We start from the raw sequence: 20,780 nt of genomic DNA on the forward strand, positions 1-20,780 counted from the left end.
CTTAAAGCATATATTGTCATATTTCACTACAATCCGAGAAAAATAGAAGCGGTTCACATTTGATGTTATTTGCGCTAACATCGTTTATTGTCATATTTCACTCCAATACGAGAAAAATAGATGCAGTTCACATTTGGTGTTATTTGCGCTAAAAGCTTTTATTGTCATATTTCACTACAATACAAGAAAAATAGACGCAATTCCCATTTGGTGTTATTTACGCTAATAGCGTTTATTGCCATATTTCTAGAGAAAAAGAGAAAAATAGACTAAGTTAGTATTTGCTGTCATTTGCGCTAAAAGCGTTTCTTGTCATATTTCACTACAATGCTAGAGAAGTAGACGCAGTTCACATTTGGTGTTATTTGCGCTAAAAGTGTTTATTGCCATATTTCTCTCCAAAATGAGAAAAATAGACACCTTTCACATTTGGTGTTATTTCAGCTAAAAGCGTTTATTGTCATATTTCAGTAGAAAAAGAGAAAAAATACGCAGATCACCTTTTCTGTTATTTACTTAGAAATCATTTAGTGGCCTATATCAGTCCAAAACGAGAAATATATACGCAGTTTACTTTTGCTGTTATTTACGCTGAGAAAGTTTCGCTGCCAATTTCAAATCCTTTAGTTGCCTAAATAAAAATATATTTGGCGCTTTTAGGGATGTTTTAATTTACTTTTTATTTATTTAGTTCAGCTAAAAGTATGTCAGACAGAGAAGTGCCAGGCCCTGCACAAGGAAGTGGCAGAGGCGTAAATGATTCTGGCGCAGGAACAGGTTGCAGCAGAGTTAGGGGGCGTGGCAGCAGGGGTTTCTTCTCGAGGCCTCAGGTCCACATGTCAGCTAGAGGACTTGTCTTGACCAGCAACCCAGCGGTTCTTGATTGGTTGATTCGATCTTCGACTTTGTCGTAAGTGACCGCTGCACCAGCAGCCTGAGTCTAGAGTCACTGATGAGCAGCTTTCTTCACCCGCATAGTGAAGAAACTACTCACCAGAAGCAGAAGGTAGACTTGAAGCAGGACCTGTACCAGCAGGTGGTGGCATACTTTGACAGCACCCTGCCACCCATCATAGAAGATCCGCTGGACTACTGGGCAGCCAAACTGAATTTGTGGCTGCAACTGGCCGAGTTTGCCCTGGAAAAGCTGTCCTGCCCGGCCAGTAGTGTGGCATCAGAGAGGGTGTTTAGTTCGGCAGGGGCCATAGTTACCCCAAGAAGAACTTGCCTGTCCACCCAAAATGTGTAGAGACTTACTTTTGTCAAGATGAATAAGGCGTGGATCAGCCAGGATTTGCACCCACCAATGCCTGATGCATCAGACTAGATCATCTATCTCCACACTATGTCACCGTGCCACTCTGTGGTATCATGCTGTTGCTGCTGAGGTTGCTGCCATGTCCACACTATGTCACCATGCCACTCTGTGGCCTCCTGATGCTGCCATCTCCACACTATGTCACTGTTCCACTCTGTGGCCTCCTGATGCTGCCATCTCCACACTATGTCACCTTGCAACTCTGTGGTATCATGCTGCTGCTTCTGTTGCTGCCATCTCCACACTATGTCACCTTGCCACTCTGTGGCCTCCTGATTCTGCCATCCCCACACTATATCACCATGCAACTCTGTGGCCTCCTGATGCTGCCATGTCCACACTATTTCACCTTGACACTCTGTGGTATCATGCTGCTGCTAATTGCTGCCATCTCCACACTATGTCACCTTGCAACTCTGTGGTATCATGCTGCTGCTTCTGATGCTGCCATCCCCACACTATATCACCATGCCACTCTGTGGCCTCCTGATGATGCCATGTCCACACTATTTCACCTTGACACTCTGTGGTATCATGCTGGTTGCTGCCATCCCCACACTATGTCACCTTGCAACTCTGTGGTATCATGCTGCCGCTTCTGTTGCTGCCATCTCCACACTATGTCACCTTGCCACTCTGTGGCCTCCTGATTCTGCCATCCCCACACTATATCACCATGCCACTCTGTGGCCTCCTGATGCTGCCATGTCCACACTATTTCACCTTGACACTCTGTGGTATCATGCTGCTGCTGGTTGCTGCCATCTCCACACTATGTCACCTTGCCACTCTGTGGTATCATGCTGCTGCTGCCATGCCCACACTTTGTCACCTTGCCACTCTGTGGTAATATGCTGCTGCTGCCATCTCCACACTATGTCACTTTGCCAGTCTGTGGCCTCCTGATGCTGCTGTCTCCACACTAGGTCACCTTGCCACTCTGTGGAATCATGCTGCTGTTGCTGCCATCTCCACATTATGTCACCATGCCACTCTGTGGTATCATGCTGCTGCTGTTGCTGTCATCTCCACACTATATAACCTTGCCACTCTGTGGCCTCCTGATGCGGCCGCCACCTCCAGACCCTGACATTGTGCCACTTGGTGGTCTCCTCATGCTGCTTCCACCTCACCACTATGTCATAGGGCCACTTTGTGGACTTCTCATGCTGTTACCACCCTCCTAAGACAGGAGAGAACCGACCAGTCTTCTGACGTGGTGTTACGATGGAGAAAGCATGCAAAGAAAATAATTCCTCTCTACCTAGAGACGAATCCTGTCAAGATTTCTGCAAGTGCGATATTGGCTGCTCATCGACCAAGATACTTCTGGGGGAAATCTGCCTGGCATGAACAGGCCTCCAGTAGCTACAGACAATGAGAAGTCAAAGCTTCAAGATAGCTTGGAGCCCAGAAGAGTCGCAAAGTTAGTCAAGCTTCAAATCAACCAACCAGGCCCCTGTCTCTTCGTCCGGTGAAAACATCACGGGTTCCCAGTCATCATGGAAATGAAAAGGAGGGCATCCTGTGGTGCACGGAGATGGAGAGGGTATTCGGATTCTCCCTGCACTATACGGACATCTCAGAAATGAACCGCTGCTCCTGTCAGCAGATCCTTGGAAGGTCAAGGAGCGTCCTGGTCATCCAGCATCCATTCGCCCCACTGAAGGATTATTTTGAAAGTGTGTAGAAGCCACACAGGGCCCTCACGCTGCAGATTTATCATGGAGACACCGGATTTTACAATATTACATTATTATTTTGTGCTTTAGCAATACTGATGGATTATTAAGCAAATGCTGACTGAGTGAAGGCGGATGCTCCACACACAGGATTGGAGGAAGGTCAAAATAATCAGTGACGTCAACACAAACTTACTGCTGACACCCTCTCTACTCTGTCGGGGGGCTCTACTTGTATAAGCGTTTAATAGAACAGGTTCTGTAGACATCTATGTGGAAGCAGCTAACGAGGGTGTGAAAGGAGCTTGCTTCTTCATTACAATAACATCGACCTATAAGGCCTCTTTCTCACGACCATTTTTTCCCCCCGTTTAGTCCTCATGCACACGACAGTTGTTATGGTCCGCATCCGAGCCGCATTTTTGTAGCTCGGGTGCGGACCCATTCACTTCAGTGGGGCCGCAAAAGATATGGACAGCACTCAGTGTGCTGTCCTCATCCCTTGCTCCATTCCGTGGCCCCGCAAAACAAATATAGCATGTCCTATTCTTGTCCGTTTTGCTGACAAGAATAGGCATTTCTTCAATGGGCTGGCCGTTCCGTTCCGCAAATTGCGGAAGGCACACCGGGGCTTCAGTTTTTTTTTGCGGATCCGTGGTTTGCAGACCGCGAAAAACGGAACGGTTGTGTGCTGAGGCCTTAGGGGCCGTTTTTTTGCGTTCCATATACGGTCCGTATAGGGAACCATTCATTTTCAATGGTTCTGCAAAAAAAAAACTGATGTACTCCGCATGCATTCCATTTCCGTATTTCCGTTTTCTGTTCCGTTGAAAGATAGAACATGTCCTATTATTATGGTCCAATTTTTTTCTATGTAATTACTGTATACTGTATATGCCATACGAAACTGAAAAAAACACAACAGAAACGGAAACAACGGAAACAAAAAACAGAACAGCGGATCTGTGAAAAACGGACTGCAAAACACTGAAAAAGCCATACGGTCGTGTGAAAGAGGCCTAAGGCTGAGTTAATACTTGAGTTATTTGGTTGGTTTTGGCCCCGTGACTGCCCAAATTTGGCCCCGTGACTGCCCAATGATGCCGTGTGCTCCTGCTCTCAGCAGGATGCCAGGCCGGGATACCACAGACCGCTCACGGCTGTGTTCCACGGCCGTGTGCATTCAGCCTTACTGCAAGGCACAGTATTCTACACCCATGCAAAGGCTCTACGCAGCCCGGAAAAAGCCATTTTTTTATGCGATTCGTTGCAAATAAATTTGGATCAAAGAGAATTTTTCCATAAGTGTTCTATTCTCCTGCAGGGCCACCAAGGAAACATTAAACATTAGACATTCCCTATGAAAATTGATGGGCCGCATCAGAGAACACCTTATATGATTGCATTGAGAGATCAATATTATACATGTCTGATATCAGAAGCTGGATCTCCCAGTCTTGAGATAGTCTTCCAAAAAAAGCAAGGTTACTTACCCATGAAACATTCCTCCTACTTTTCCAAGGCTATCTTCATTCTCATCTGCTTCTCAAGCAATGGAGACAGGGGCATAGCTATAGGGGAAGCAGGGGAAGCGACTGCTTTGGGGTCTGAACTCAGTAGGACTAAAAGATTTTATTGCCCGTTCAAAAATTTGCTGTGGGGCCCAGTAATTACTAGTTACACCACTGAATGGAGAAGTGGTGGAATGGATGACCAATTAAATGGGTGCACATCTGAATTATTCCTCTTGCTTATACAGTATCCGACATATCCTGTGGCGCTGTACAAGGAGTCCCTGTCCCTACAGTCTAACTTCCCTATCTCAGGAACATCCGGCAGCAAATTTCATAGTAAGCTAATTAGCTGGGGCTCTGGGTTTGAATCTGACCAAGGACAACTTATGCATGGAGTTTGACTCATGTCTTTTAGGTTTCCTCCCTTACTTCAAAATATATTGATCGGCTGATTGGCTTCTGTCAAATTTGCATTATGTTTGAAATAGGAAAATTAGACTGTGAGCTCCATGGGGACAAGGACTTGGTGACAATCTCTGTACAGTGCTGCAGAATATGTTGATGCCAAATAAGTAGCATGAAAAGAATCAAAAGATAAACCATCTGCAAGTTTTTGAAACTCTTGAAAAGACAGGGAGAATAAATGAATTTCATGCAGGTCTTGTTCTTAGGTTGGATTCAAACCTAGGACTCAAATGATGCTGGGCAACAAAACTCAACCACTGTGCTGCACACTGACTCAACGTTACCCACCAGGAAAAACTGCTGTTGTATTACAGCAGTTGTGTGATACATTTTTATTCAACTTTTTGAGTAATACTTGTGTATGGTTTCAGAAAACACCAAAATGAGAATCCTTGTGTCATGCACCACCTCTCAGTCCCTGCACTAAGTATACAATTGATACCAGGGTTATATGGAGTGTTCCTTTAAGTAGAAAAATGTTGGCAAAAAAATTAATGTAAAATATAAAAATCAAACATCATATAGGACATGACAACCTCTTTCTAACAAAGCTAGAACCAGCCCTGTACCTCACATGGATCCAGAGACCTCCATATTCAATTGTTTTGCTAGGGGGCATGCTGTTTCTCAGTGGGCATGTCCTGTCTGCTACAACTAGGGCAGGTTGAAGGATGGAACTGAGAATGTGGTTCCATCTCAGTGAGCAAGACAAAGAAATTAGAATAAAGAGCAAACAGAGGGTAGCGCTATACAGATAGATATAGCTATAATATTTTTTTTAATTACATGCAATTACAAAAGTATTCGAATACTGGTGCTGGTTTGAAAATTGTAGAATATTATTTGTAGGACAACCCCTTTAACAAATTATGTATATTGAGCAAAAACATGAAAACAGTGATCATCAGCGAAAAAATCTATCAAAGAAGGGAATAAAAATAAAAAAATCTAAAGCCAAATATAAAAAAAAAAAACATTTAGATTTTTTTTCTGATGTGAACATATTAATATGATGCACTAATGAAAGTCTTTAGCTTGCTTGAGCCAGCTTATTAGCAGTAACATCCATTTTGGCTCTATCCACAAGCCATTCTTGGAGTGGGGATGCACTGCTTCACACCTACTCAGACAAGAGCGTGTGTCTAATTACAAGCAAGACTTATGTAGTATCCACAGACACCGGATCATTATATATGTTCATATAGAAAAAAAATATGTGGGCATATATAACCTTCCCTACAGTGATGCATCTCATTTTTCTCATTATGTTCTGTCTGGAATATTTACACTAGCAAACTATTCAGTTTTTCCTGGCAGTAGTCTCCATGGTTGTTTCACACAGGAATACAATTAATTACAACTTGTGTTCGTCTGAGGCGGGTTCTTGGGTTTCTATATTATTAGCATGGTGATTTTTCAGGCTGGGTAAAGAATGTAATTGTGACTTGTTACGTAAATCTACATCCTGCTTGACAGGCTTTCGCCTCACAACAGCTTACAAATTATATTATTTGGGTATTTTTACATTTCTATTGTTTTAATTCACTCATGTGCAGATTTCCAGCAATGCACCTGGAAGTAAAGAATGTCAACCCAACAATTTACAGGAAAAAAAAATGTAAAACACTATTTCTTAGTCTTACTTAAATTAATTTGAAAATTAATTTTTATGGTGATTATTTTTTTTTTTTATTCTATTTTTCAATCATGGAGGCTGCTATCTTGCCTGAGCTGCAGTTTAAAGAATTTAAAGATATGCTTTGCAACAGCACTGGGACCTTAAGGGTGTATTACATTGAGCAGATTCTTTGCTCAATGATCACTAATGAGCATTTGGATGAAAGCTTGTTAGTGATCATCTTGCAGTGTAATACTGATGCTGATTGCGGGATGAAGAAGCAAACGCACTCTTAAAACATTGTTTGCCGGCGGCAGATCGTGCTGTCTAATTACGATCTGCCGCCGACAAACCACTAGACAGCATGGGATGGCATTAGCAATCGCTCCTCCCCATGCTGCAGAGATAGCTACATTTAATAGTAGCGGTCTCCCCCACTAACGAGCAGGCGATTGCCAGGATGCAGTGCTTCCCTCCCAACAATCATCTGCCACATCAGGCTTTGTAATACAGCCTTTAAGCTGCATTTACACAGTGCAATGAGCAGCAGATTATCTGGAAGGAAGTGTTTATTCCCGACAGTCAGCTGTTCGTTCATTAGGAGGAGATCTCTGCATTTTTATGCAGAAATCACCTCACCGTATGGGAATGAGTTATGGCTACTGGACAGCACATGTCATTCACGAATGCCTTGATATCTTGAGATTTCCTTGTACCCTACACAAATTCAAAACATCCTGTGCCAGATGCAGCAAAGTAGCCCCAACACACAACCGAGCCTCTCCATGTTTCACAGTAGGTACAATGTTCTTTTCTTTGTATGCTTCACTATTGCATCAGTGCACATAGAGCTAATGTAACTTACCAAAAGCTCCAGTGTTGTCTCATCTGTCCAAAAGACATTCTCCTAGAAGATTTGTTGGCTTGTCAATATGCATTTAGGCAAATTTCAATCTTGCTTTTTTATGATTTGCTTTCAACAGTGGTTTCCTCCTCGGTCATCTTCCATTAAGTCAGCTTTGGCTAAGACAGCAAACCGATGGTGTGATCTGACACTGATGTATCTTCACTTTGGTGTTCACCTCTAATCTCTTTGGGAATTGTTCTGGGCTCTTTGGTTGTGATAAAGCCGCCCTAAATTAGGGCATTTAAGATACACTCTGGTGTTCCAAATCAATGTACCCCCAGGGGGTTAATATCCACGTGTGGTTGAGAGACTGAACACTGACACAGAAGTTGGTCAAAGCAATCTCTAACTTTTATTACATGGGGTAAGCGTATATACATCTTCAGAAGAGGGCAGTCCTCACTGAGGCATAAACCATTGTTTCATTTGTCAAAAAGTAAAAAAAGATAAGAGAAACAGAGATAACACTCTTAACATCTGCGCAGTGGGTACCACTTTGGAATGTGAACTAATGTAAACATCTAAGTGTCCGCCATCTTATAATGGCGGACAGTCTAACAATAATACTGCATACGTCATATGTGACACTTCAAAGAGGTGCTTCTCTATAAGCAGTGAATAATATATATATCATCAAGTCATATGATTGGCTTACGCATTCCACCACACTCTATATATGCCTCCTTGGGACACCTGTAGAAAGATGAGAAATCAGACGCTGCCCATAGCACAGCTCTTTGCCCCCCCTCTCTTCTCCGGCTTGAGACCAAAGAGAGGGGGGGGAGGCACTTGGAAAAGAAAAAGTTAACTCATTACAGTCCTAGATATACAAAAAATATAGAATAAAATTCACACATCTTTAACAGTTGCTATTCGTATTATCTGTCTCTTCAATGTGTCATCAATTTGCCTCTTACGGCTACATCCAAGGAGGTTGGCTACAGTCCTGTAGACCAATACATGCAATTGTAGTAAGAGGAACATCAAGCTGGTTGGAGATGGTCTAATAGCCTTTACCTTTAACAGGTTTGTCTATAATTTTCTTTCTAATCTCCTGAGATAACTTTCACCTTAGACGCCTTTACTCCATGTTAAGTGTGGTACATGCCATGATACCAAAGAACACAGTGACTACTTTTCACCCTTCAAATAGGCATACTGACTGATTATAAGTTTGAAGACATCTGTGATACTAATCACAGGACATACCTATGGTCAAATTATTTTCAGTCTTTTCTAGGAGTAGAAATTTACAGAAAATGGTGCACTACAATGGTAAATGCAATATATGGCTAAACCCTCACATTGATATTGACTATTGACTGGAATACAATATATTCTCTACATCAAGAACATACGGAGCCTGCGCACCCCGTCAAGGTCTCTCAAAGTGGCACAGGACCCTAACGCTAACCTACCTATGCCATATGGGCAATTACAGATAGGGGCATAAGAGACCTTGACAGGGTGTGCGGGTCGGTATGTTCTTTTATATAAGAATATATTGGTTAAAGTCTCATTTTAATTCAGTGTGAGGGCCTCTAGCCATATCTTGTCAATTGCATTTACCATTGTAGTGCACCATTTTCTGTAAATTTCTGTCTTTACATTGCCAATCAATCCGACATTTGACTATCCCTGTGTAGGATATCTTTGTCGGTACATGTGGTCGTACGGGCATCCCTCCATAGTATGCATTTTTGCTAGGGATTGCTATTAGCATCGGATCACATGGGTAGGATTTTGCTCCCCCGGTTAGAAATGCGCAACAACATATGGGGTTCTGAGCATTTTCTGCCTATTTAAGACCACTTTATACTGTTTTCTAGGGGTACCTTCATTTTTGTTAGGTCAGTTTCATTTCGTAGCTTGTTTTTTTTAAATTATTCTGTTGAACCACAATTCAAAATCAATGTCGGATTTTCATTAAATTCTTACTTATTATTACTTTTGTCAGTTTCAGGTTATTTCAGTGACCATTGTGGGTTTTTCTTTCGAAATAACAATTTTATCCATGTGTGTATAATATGAAACACAATGACACATTCAGAGAACTGTTTCAATCTTCCTACAATCTTCCCATATTGGTCAGAATTTCTGCTCGGTCTGTCAGTCTATCTTCGTCTGTAATCATGCAGTCCCAGTGTCCATGTGTTTAATTCTCTCATCCTATAGGTATATAGCTTAGAATATATATAGACTCACTTAGTACAAATGACATTACCAGTGGAAATTCCCAGGTGGTGAAAGATGTAGACTGCTTGTTAAATTAGTCTGTGATGGAGGGAAAGCCTGCAGCTGTTAATTCGGATTGTACCTTGAGGTATCACTGTGGCAACAAGAAAAATATTGTCATTTTCTGAGGATTAAGAACTATTCAGGGCTGAGAGTTGTAAGGAGTTTTATTGAAGTGCTGCTGAATGACGCCAAGAATGTAGGAACTGCGCTAATCTGCTTTGTGGGTTCGAGGTCCCAGTCCAATTGCTGGAAGTGTTTTTGATGAGTTCTGATGGAAATGTCTATTTAAAAAAAAAACTTTACACACAGAACAGACCTCTGTGTAACAGTCCAGTGTACAGACCACATACTGTAGGTAGTTGACGTTTACACAATGGCGGAGATTTATCAACATTGATGTAAAAGAAAACTGGCTCTGCTGCCCATGACAACCAATCAAATTACACCTTTCATTTTTCATATTTTTTTTTTAAATAAAAGATTAAATCTGATTGGTTGCTATGGGCTAAACTAAACTAAATCAGTTTTTCTTCACACCAGTTTTGATAAATCTCCCCCATTGAGTATAGTGGCACATAGCAGACAGTAGCAGTTCTCATACCATTATAGACTGTATAGGCATCCTAATAGATGAGGAACAGTCAGTTCAGTTCAGTTCTCCTGACCTGGTAGTCACTGTGGTTACCATTCCAATAAATGGTGATTTTCTCGCTTTCTAAAGGGGTTCTCCATTTTTCTATGAATTACAGCAGCTGTGATTTACCCCTTAAGGATGCAGCCTATTTGGCCTCAAAGAGATTGTGTCATCTTAGATGCTGGTGGCATATTGTAGGGAGTGCCAGAAATAGCCGAGCCAGAGCTTGGTGCCCTTTTCTTCACTTTCAGGAGCTGTTCTGAGACCCAAACTATCTGACATTGGTAATTATTCAGCAATTTAGACAGACTTCGAATTTTGCTTAGATGATAACAAACCCTTAATCGCAATTCGATTAATTCAAGTTATATAATCGAATTGTGATTTCAACTTAGAGCTGTGTTTCTAATGGGTCTGCTTGCTAGAATTAAAGTTGAAATCGCAATTCGATTAATTCAAGTTATAATAAATCGAATTGCGATTTCAACTTAGAGCTGTGTTTCTAATGGGTCTGTTGCTAGAATTAAAGTTGAAATCGCCCCAATTCAATTTCAAGTTATAATAATCGCATTGTGATTTCAGCGGCAACGGGCACTGACTGGAGCAGCCAGGAAGCCAGGAATCCTCAGGAAGGTTAGACTACTTTTGGGAAGTGGAAAAGAAAAACAATATAACAATAAAAAAAAAAAAAAAAAGGAATATTCGAAATAGCTAATTTATAGTGATATATTCGAATATTCAGAATTAGCGAAGTGCCGATATTCGCAAAAAAAAATTTGATATTCGAATATTCGCGCTCAAACACTAGTTCTTATCAAAGGGACTGGAGCAGCCAGAATCCTAAGGACAGGTAAGAACTACTTTTGGGAAGTGGGAAAGAAAAAAATATAACAATAAAAAAAAGAATAATTCGAAATAGCGAATTTATAGCACTATATTCGAAATATTCGCGAATTAGCAAAGTGCCGATATTCGCAAAAAAAATTCGCTATTCGAATATTCGCGCTCAACATAATCCTGTGTTATTCACACAGCAAAAGTCCACAGAAGTCAAAAACACGTCACTGGCATATTACTGATTGCTTTATATATATACCTTTTAATCATGTTACAATAAAAATATATTTTATATCATTGGTACTATGAGCTCCGTTCTCTTGTTTTTTCAATCAAATAGGAAAGTTGACTAGAGACAGCTAAGTTTTTAATTCGCTATGCGATAATATTACTTTGCTTTTTTTTTAAAATAAATAAAATAATTATAATACTTGATAATTATTATAATTATTAAATTTATTTTAAAAAAAAAGCAAAGTAATATTATCGCATAGCGAATTTAAAACTTAGCTGTCTCTAGTCAACTTTCCTATTTGATTGCTTAGAATTAGCGAAGTTGACGAATATGGAGCTATAACGAAGATGGAGATACTTCGTTATCTTCGTTTTGAGGATATGACGAATACATTCGTCATATTCGTCATCTTCGCTAATTCTAGATATCAAACCAATAGTAAAGTTACCCTAAGTTAAAATCGCGATACGTGATTATTTAAATTGCATATTAATCGCGATAACTAGATATGACGATATTCGATTTAGGACAAAATATGAGACGAATATCAAGTGAATATTCGCAAATTTCGTCGAAATCAAATATGGCACCTCCCGCTCATCACTAATAACAACGTTTCGGGCAGAGAGATGCCTTCATCAGGCTAGTCGTTACACATAGGAGTGTGGATGCGGCCCATCCACACTCCCATGTGTAACGACTAGCTGAATGAAGGGCATTCTCTCTGCCCGAAACGTTGTTATCAAAGGGACCACCATGTCCGGCTAAGCACAATAGAAATCATCTAAGCAAAATTTGGAGATGCTGTCTAAATTGCTGGAATATCTTATCATAGTTCCAAGAGGTGGAGCTAGGAACATACCACTACGTGCACCAAACCAGTCAGAATAGATAGAGTGCTGTGATCACTACGAGATTCTATCTGACATTGGTAGGCATATCTAGTGATATGCTACCAATGTCTGAGATGAGACAACCCTTTTATTTAAAATAATTTTTTTGTATGAAAATGTAACACAATTTACAATTTTCCAAATTAAAATTTCTGTTTTTAATACAGCTCCCCTTGCATTAGGACAAATGGTCACAAGGCGCAATGGATGCAGGACACCGCTTATGCCAATGATTGGCTGCAGTGATGTCAAACTGGATGAGCACATTGCTGGAGCCCAGTAGAGGGAGACCAGGGTGTCAGGAGAAGGAGCGAGGAGCCGGTGCTAGGAAGCAGGTAAGTCATCTTCCTTTGCAGGTACGGCAGAATGGGGGGTTTGCCCCCATTCTTGCACAACTCCTTTATGAAGGCATCATTATTCAGCCATACATTGTTTTTAGGAGATGTTAATGAACTTAGCAGCAATTTTACAACTGTTCAAGAAAATTTCCAGATCCTATTTTTTAGGGACAATTCAGTTATGAAGTTGCTTCAAGGAGTAAAGAAGAGTGATCCATTGAGGTTAATATATTCCCAAATTCCAAATTCAAAAATTTTGGTTCAGAACAAATATGTTTGGCTCCAATTGCCCTAGAAATTTGCATATAACAATTTTCCACTATATAACAACAATCCTAGTCTCCTGGGACTTTTTAGGAATTGCTTTTATCTCTTTTCATTATCTGAATGCAATGACAGCAATATTAATGATGTCTGAGCAACACTGACATGTATAGCTATGGGTAAATGAACGTTTGACAGCATTAACACACAGCACGTTTAAGAACACACCATGCCATCACATGTGTTATGCTTTTTTCATATCCCAAAGCTTCCAAAAATAGTCCCTTATCAGGGCAGATGTTGTTTAAAAAACCATATGGAAATAAAAAGAACGCATGTCGTGTATCTTTACCTCCCTGTAACAGCTGCTCCAGATACCTACTGTGGGCATGGAGTGCAGCTTGCCTCACAGCAAGAAATCGCATGGAGTGCCCGCATTCTCCGGCACATGAACGTACAAGGGTATGGCAGCGACTGCACCACCAGCAGTGTCGCCAGGGGAGGGTTCCACTTGTAAACAAGTTAATTGCTGGTGGAGAAAAGTTTTTCATAGCCAAGCATTCCATTATAAATGTCTCACGATAGAGCCGAGGACAAGGAGGAATCTTAGCAGGAGAAGTGTCACGGCTGAGGATGGGGGAAATCCTCAGCCGTGCGATGCCAGATGCTGTTGGCCTACTCGGCCAGGAGAACAGGATAGGGAGCAGGTCACCTCCTAACAGCGTCCCTACCCTGACCCTAACTCCTACCTGCATGGGCCGACCTTAAAGGTAGGAGGACCCATGCGCAGGAACCTCGGATCCCTAACTCACCCTCCGTCCGGTCCCTGCGCTAGGAGTCAGGGTAAGGCTACCTACTCCTCCTAGGCACGGAGGAGCAGGAGTCTCACTGGCCAAGCTGTTGGGAAAAAGGGGAACCAAAACAGACTAACGGAAATGGCAGGTGAACTAAGTAGTTCAACCAACCTGCCACAGCCTTGCTGACTGGATCCCTGAGAACACACAGAATCCAGAACCATTAGCTGCACAAACCAAACGAAGGAAGGACCCAACAGAACATCAGATGGACATCTCACACAACATGACATAAAACATAAAGTGACATTTTCTTTTGATGTCTACAGCCAGCATGGCTGAAACACCCTCTCTGGCTACTGCCTAAGACTGAGGCTATATAGGGCCAAGAGGCCACACCCAACAATCAGACACACCCCGTGACTCACACACACTGAAAGGGAGTTAACCCTTCCAAAACCACAGAAGGGAAAACATAACTTAAAGGGGAAGTGTCCAAACAACAAACACACTGTGGCTGTTGCCGCAGGCAACGACATGGGTGGCAAGCGTGTCCTGGAAGTCAGCCCGAAGGCCGGGACACTGCCACCACATGTACATCATACCGCCAAACGTTGCCACGGACAGCCACAGTGCAGGGAAAATGTCAGTGCACACCAAACAAACAAAGTGCACAACGGACATCCAAAAGTGCTTACAAACGGCACACAACTCCGATGGGACACGCACACATAGCTGTTGTCGCGGCAACGAACCTGAAGCTAACAACCTTATGCCTCAAGCTGCGGTTGACACTACAACCCCAAAACCGCGGGCAACAGTATGCGGCTCCCAAGGAGTCACGGCCAAAACGTGGCCCGTGACAAGAAGGCAATGATGATGATGATGACAAGGACACTGTATTGCTTGAAGATGCAGGTTGGCTTCCAAAGAGAGGAACCGGTGAAGAAAAGACACAGTGATTTCACCTCATGTGCTGCAATAGACCTCTGGTTACCTATGATTGTGTTAGCATGCCTACGCTTATTTTAACCCTTGTAGGAGAGTACCTGGGGAGGTGGTAGACGGGAGTAGTGCCACCGGGGGTTCTGGCCCCAGTGGAGTAAGTTATGCTGTTAAACAGCGGATCAGGGTCGGCTCTTACTGGGGAGTAGGCAGATATGGGGCGGGTTCCTGTCTCCCCACGGTCCAGGCCAGGTTTTGCAGGGAAGGGTGAGCCGGGCTGTGTGCTGAGGCCTGTAAAGGAGTGTGCAGGAACCCGAAGCTGAAGCCAGGAGGGATTTGTGTCCCGTGGCTAGAAGCCGGACTCATGGACTTACTTCACCAAGGAGAAAAAGGTGACATTACTCCTCGCTTTAAATAGACTTTGCTTTATGTGACGGAAAACAGGGCCGTCTTTAATATTGATTGGACCCTGGGCAAGAATTTACTTGGGCCCCCTGGATCCCGCCTTCACACACCCTAGCATGCAATCACGCCCTCCACCACAACACACAGTGAATGGGTCCGCATCCGAGCCGCCAAAACGGCAGCTCAGATGCGTATCCAAACAACGGCCGTGTGCATGAGGCCTAAGCACATGCAGTCTCAGGAGTGGTCGACACCATACCCCTGCCTTGCAGCCTCACAGGAGTACAGGACCAGTATCTGTACACGTATGTATGGCATAATTGGATGCACATCACACATGACATGACGCAGTATTTACCAGGCTGCAGGCCAGCAGACACATTATATTGCCACATGTGTCACATGCCACTACTGACTGTACAGCCATTCAGAGTTCAGGACAGTTCACAGTTCCACTTCTTCAGAAAAGCGAGCCTGCCGTGCACTCCAGCGACTTACAGATTAGAGGCAGTGTGTTGCTATGGCTGGTGTCACCCTTTGCTCAGGGAGGCCCTCATGGTGTGGTGAGGAATAGTAATTTTTACTAAGGAATATAGTTTAACCGTTTATGTGCAAAGAGATAAAAGAAGTCCACTAAGTCAGCTACAATCAGATCTCTGCACATAGACCAAGACCAAAAACACAAGAGCTCCGGTATCCGACATTATTGCGGGCGACAGAAGGGGTGACAGTGGTAAATGGGTGGCTCAGCACCCAGGGGCCGACTCGGTGTTTCCCCATCAGGCTTTTAAACAGACCTGCTGTACAGGGTGGACAAAGTGCAGCAGGAGGTAGTGGAGCAGCTGGTGGTACCCCAGCCATACCGCCGTGTGGTACTGGACTTGGCCCACTCCCGACATTTGGGCGTAAAAAAAAAAACAAGAGCGGATTCTGCAAAGGTTCTATTGGCCCGGGGTTTATGAGGAGGTCAAAAGGTTTTGCCAATGCTGTCCAGTGTGTCAGATGACGAGCCCCCAGCCCCACTATCGCAGTCCCCTAGTACCCATGCCCATCATCAAGGTCCCCTTCGAAATAATAGGGATGGATCTGGTAGGCCCCATAAACAAGTTGGCCAGAGGGCACCCGCATATCTTGGTGGTCTTAGACTATGCCTCCAGATATCCTGAAGCGATCCCACTACGTCATACTTCAGCTAAGCTCATAGCTAAAGAACTCATGGGTATGTTCGTAAGGGTGGGGATTCCAAAAGAGATCCTGACCGACCAGGGGACCCCCTTCATGTCTAAGGTGACGAGGGAGCTCTGCAAGCTTTTAGGGGTTTAAACGGTTACACACGTCCGTATACCATCCTCAAACCGACGGACTAGTGGAGCGCTTTAACAAAACCCTAAAAACTATGCTCAAAAGAACCGTAGCCAAAGACGGAAAGGTATTGGGACCTGTTGCCTGCCGTACGTATTGTTTGCAGTGCGAGAAGTGCCCCAGGCATCTACGGATTCTTGCCCTTCGAGCTATTATACAGTCGACGTCCAAGAGGGTTGCTGGACATCGCTAAAGAGACGTTGAGAGCAACAGCCCACCCCACACAAGAGTATTATAGAGCATATAGAAAAGATGCAGGGACCGTATAGAGACAGTCCTACCAATCGTCCGGGAACACATGGAGGCCGCCCCAACTGGCACAGAGCCAGGTTATACAGTGCCCAGGTCCGGACATTTAACCCGGGTGACCGGGTACTGGTGCTAGTCCCCACCATTGACAGTAAGTTTTTGGCATGGTGGCAAGGTCCCTACGAGGTGAAAAGAGAAGGGTAGGGTCAGTGAATTACAAGATATCACAGCCAGAGTCAGCGGAAGCCAGAACAGGTATATCATGTAAATTTACTGAAATCATGGAGAGATAGGGAGTGTCTCGTTGAGGACGGCCCAAGCACTGTCTTGTTTGCGGGGAAGATCCCCAGCTCCACCGAGGTCCCGAAGATAGCGGGGGTGGTCTGTCGACCAAACAAGCTCAGGAAGCCAAAGAGTTGGTGAGTCGAAATAGGACGTGTTCTCTGAGCTCCCCTGGTCGAACTTCGGTAGTCCGACATGACATCGTCACCGAGCCCCCACGTCAGGGTACGGTTAAAGCTGTAATTGTGTACCGGAGGCCCAGCAACAGGCCATTTGAGAAAAGTAAGGTTCCATGTTGAGGTTAGGGGTCATTGAGGAGTCAAGGAGCGAGTGGGCCAGCCCTATAGTCCTCATCCCAAAACCTGACGGTACTCTGCGCTTCTGCAATGACTTTAGAAAGCTCAACAAAGTGTCGAAATTTGATGCCTACCCCATGCCCCGGGTAGACGAGCTCATAGAACGGCTAGGGAAAGCTCGCTATTTCTCGTTCCTCGACCTCACAAAAGGATATTGGCAGGTGCCTCTCACGGAGGCCGCAAAGGAGAAGACAGCCTTTGTCACCCCCGAGGGGTTATTTCAGTACCAAGTTTTGCCCTTTGGCCTACATGGCGCTCCAGCCACCTTCCAGCAATTGATGGACGTCATCCTACGGCCCCATCGTCCATATGCTTCAACATATCTGGACGACATCATCGTGTTTAGCCAGGACTGGGAGAGTCACCTGCCCAAGGTACAGGACGTAGTTGATTCACTTAGAAAAGCCGGACTGACGGCCAACCCAAAAAAGTGTTCGATCGGGTTCGAGGAGGTCCGGTACCTGGGATACGTGATTGGGCGGGGAGTTGTCAAACCCCAGGTAGACAAGGTTGAGGCGATCAAGAGCTGGCCCAGACCTCTTACCACCAAGCAAGTACGTTCGTTCCTAGGGATGATAGGATATTAATGCGCTTTATCCTCAACTTTGCCATAGTAGCGGCCCGTTGACAAGACTTTTAAAGGGGAGGAAGACGGTGATGGTCGCTGGGATGAGCAAGCGGAAGTGTCGTTCTCCCATTTGAAGTAGTCGGCTCTGTGTGGGTCCCCGTTTTTTGGTGACACGACTTCACACGGGAATTTGTCGTACAGATGGATGCCTCTGGAGTGGGCCTAGGGGCAGTACTCTTCTCAGGAAATCAGTGGGGAGGAACACCCCGTTGTCTTCCTGAGTCCCAAATCACCCCAGCGGAAACAGGTACAGGTGGTAGAGAGAGAATGCCTGGCCATTAAGTGGGCCCTCGAGTCCCTTAGGTACTATCTGTTAGGGAGAAGGTTCCGTCTGGTGACCGACCATTTCCCTCCTCAGTGGATGAAGCGCCGGGCAAGGAGGGGAGTGCCTGGGTCACAGATGGTTCTTGTCCCTCCAGAATTTAAAGTTCAGGTCGAACACAGGGCAGGCCGCTTACAGGGGAATGCTGATGCCCTGTCCCGGGTACACTGTTGTACATGTGTGAAAACCTCTCAGGATTGAACAGGGTGTGCACCCTTCAGGGTTGAACAAAGGGGAGGATATGTAGGAGAGTACCTGGGGTGGTGGTAGATGGGAGGTACGTGCCACCGGGGGTCTGGCCCTGTGGAGGTAAGAGCCGGAAAATTGCATTTTGCAGCGTTATGCTGTTAACACCAGCGGACTCCGGGCCGGCTCTTACTGGGAGCAGGCAGATATGGGCGTGGGTGCCTGTCTCCCCATTGTCAGGACAGGTTTTGCAGGGAAGGGTTAAAACCCGACCAGCAACAAGGGTGTGGTGCGCAATGTGGAGCTTCTGTGTTCTCTGGCTGTGAGAGTGAGAAGTGGAGGTGAGCTGGGCTGTGTGCTGAGGCCTGTAAAGGAGTGTGCAGGAACCCGCAGATGAAGCCAGGAGGGATCCGTGTCCCATGGCTAGAAGCAGGACCCATGGACTTACTTCACCAAGGAGAAAAAGGTGACATTACTCCTGGCTTTAAATAGACTTTGCTTTATGTGACGGAAACAGGTCTCAAGTAGCCTGCAGCAGGGACTTGCTGTGTTTGAACTATTATTTTGCTGTTGTGTGTGACCACCCTCGCTATGAACTGCACCGTCTTTCACTTGTATGCACTGTGTGAATAAACAAAGCATCGTGTTTTACACCAAGACCGGTATGTGTTGCCTCTATACTGCACTCGCTACCACTGCCTACCAGAGCGGATCCCCACACCCTGCAGATCCCCATACCCTGTGGTTTTGTGTGCCTGCCTTGTGCAGAAAAAAAATCCATACAGGAATTGCTCACACAAAGCTACATTTAGCAGAGCTGGCTCTTAGCTTTTGGGCCCACCCACAGTCTCAGCTGCATCACCAGATCCTGTAGCAGACGTGGCCTGGGCTGTTCTTTGGGAGGTATGTCACCTCTTCTCTTTATTGCTGCATCTGCCCCCAACACCCTTCTTCACTGATGCTGCCTCCTCCTCAGCACCCCAATCTGGCTCCAGGTCCTGTCCAGCACACAATCATCATTGGAGTCCTCAACTTCCTTGACACTTTTATCAGATTGTGAGATATCATGGTGAGATATCTTGTCTCCCCTCCTCTGCTCTGCATTTTCCCTGACTGCCACTGTCCCTGGCCCCAACGCCAATGATGTGGCTACAGTTGCCACTATTACCACCACTATCAACACAGCTTTGTATGGGATCCCCAGCCTCCTCCTGAACCTCCTCCTCAGGTCAGCCAAAACTGTGTGTGCTCTCACACAAGTCGTTATCAGAGAGACCTCCCTTGACTGTCTACCATAGGCTGTAGTGGGGTTTTCTTGCCACATCTTAGAAAAAAGGAAGGTGACCCACTAGGAAGAGACATTGTATCCAGAGAGGACTCCACTGAAAGCCTTCTCTGGGGTTGCAAGGAGGAGGAGCAGAAGGAACGCTGACACCCCTGGCTCAACAGGACAGTGTCAGGCTCAGACACTATCACCTTCACGACATCCTGCTGCAACAGAGAGGAGGAGTGAGCCATCCAATCCACAATCTCATCTTCTTTCTCTTCAACGATAATGTTGCATCTTTCAATTGTGTGGAGATGCACCCACATCTCTGATACACTGCATATTGTAAAACGCGTATATGCTGTTTTCCCAAACTTTAGCCCAAAAGAAAATTAAATTTGAACTGTGTGGAGATGAAACAACACAGATTTTTTCCTCCTATGTCACGTTATCACACCGCTACCCTGCATATTTTAAGACAAACGTGTGCTATTTTGATAAAGTTAAGCCAAAAACAAAAATGTAACCTAGTGGACTAGTACTTCTAATGCTACATCTATCTTCTGGATGGTAAAACACGTGTTGTACAGTTTTGAACCTATCCCCCCCCCCCCCCAAAAAAAAAAAAAAGTATTAAGTGTTAAAATGGGAAAACATGAAAGAAATGTCCTTGTAGGTAGCTGCTTTTGAGGTTCTGCAGCAGCTGCTGCTGTATTATATGGCAGGAAATGCAGATAGAACATACTGCCAATCACACTCAGCGTAAGCTCCTCACTTTTCACTCCCTGGCTGACAGCTTTCCCTGCCTTCCCATATTGTACATATTTCTTCCTCTTCTTTCTAATTATAGCCTTTCCCTTTAATGTCTTTGGCAGTAGAATACAAGTTTGATTGTGACTTTTCACTATCCCTGACTCCCTAAGATTGTTTTTCTGTCAGACACTGCAAGACCCATCCACCCTCATTCACAGTCCAACACAAAATGACGTTCTGCTCTGGCACCTCCCTGCCTGCTGCAGCATTGATTGACCCATTCAGGCT

The sequence above is a fragment of the Bufo bufo genome, chromosome 1 (assembly GCF_905171765.1).
Source record: "Bufo bufo chromosome 1, aBufBuf1.1, whole genome shotgun sequence".
NCBI lineage: Eukaryota > Metazoa > Chordata > Amphibia > Anura > Bufonidae > Bufo > Bufo bufo.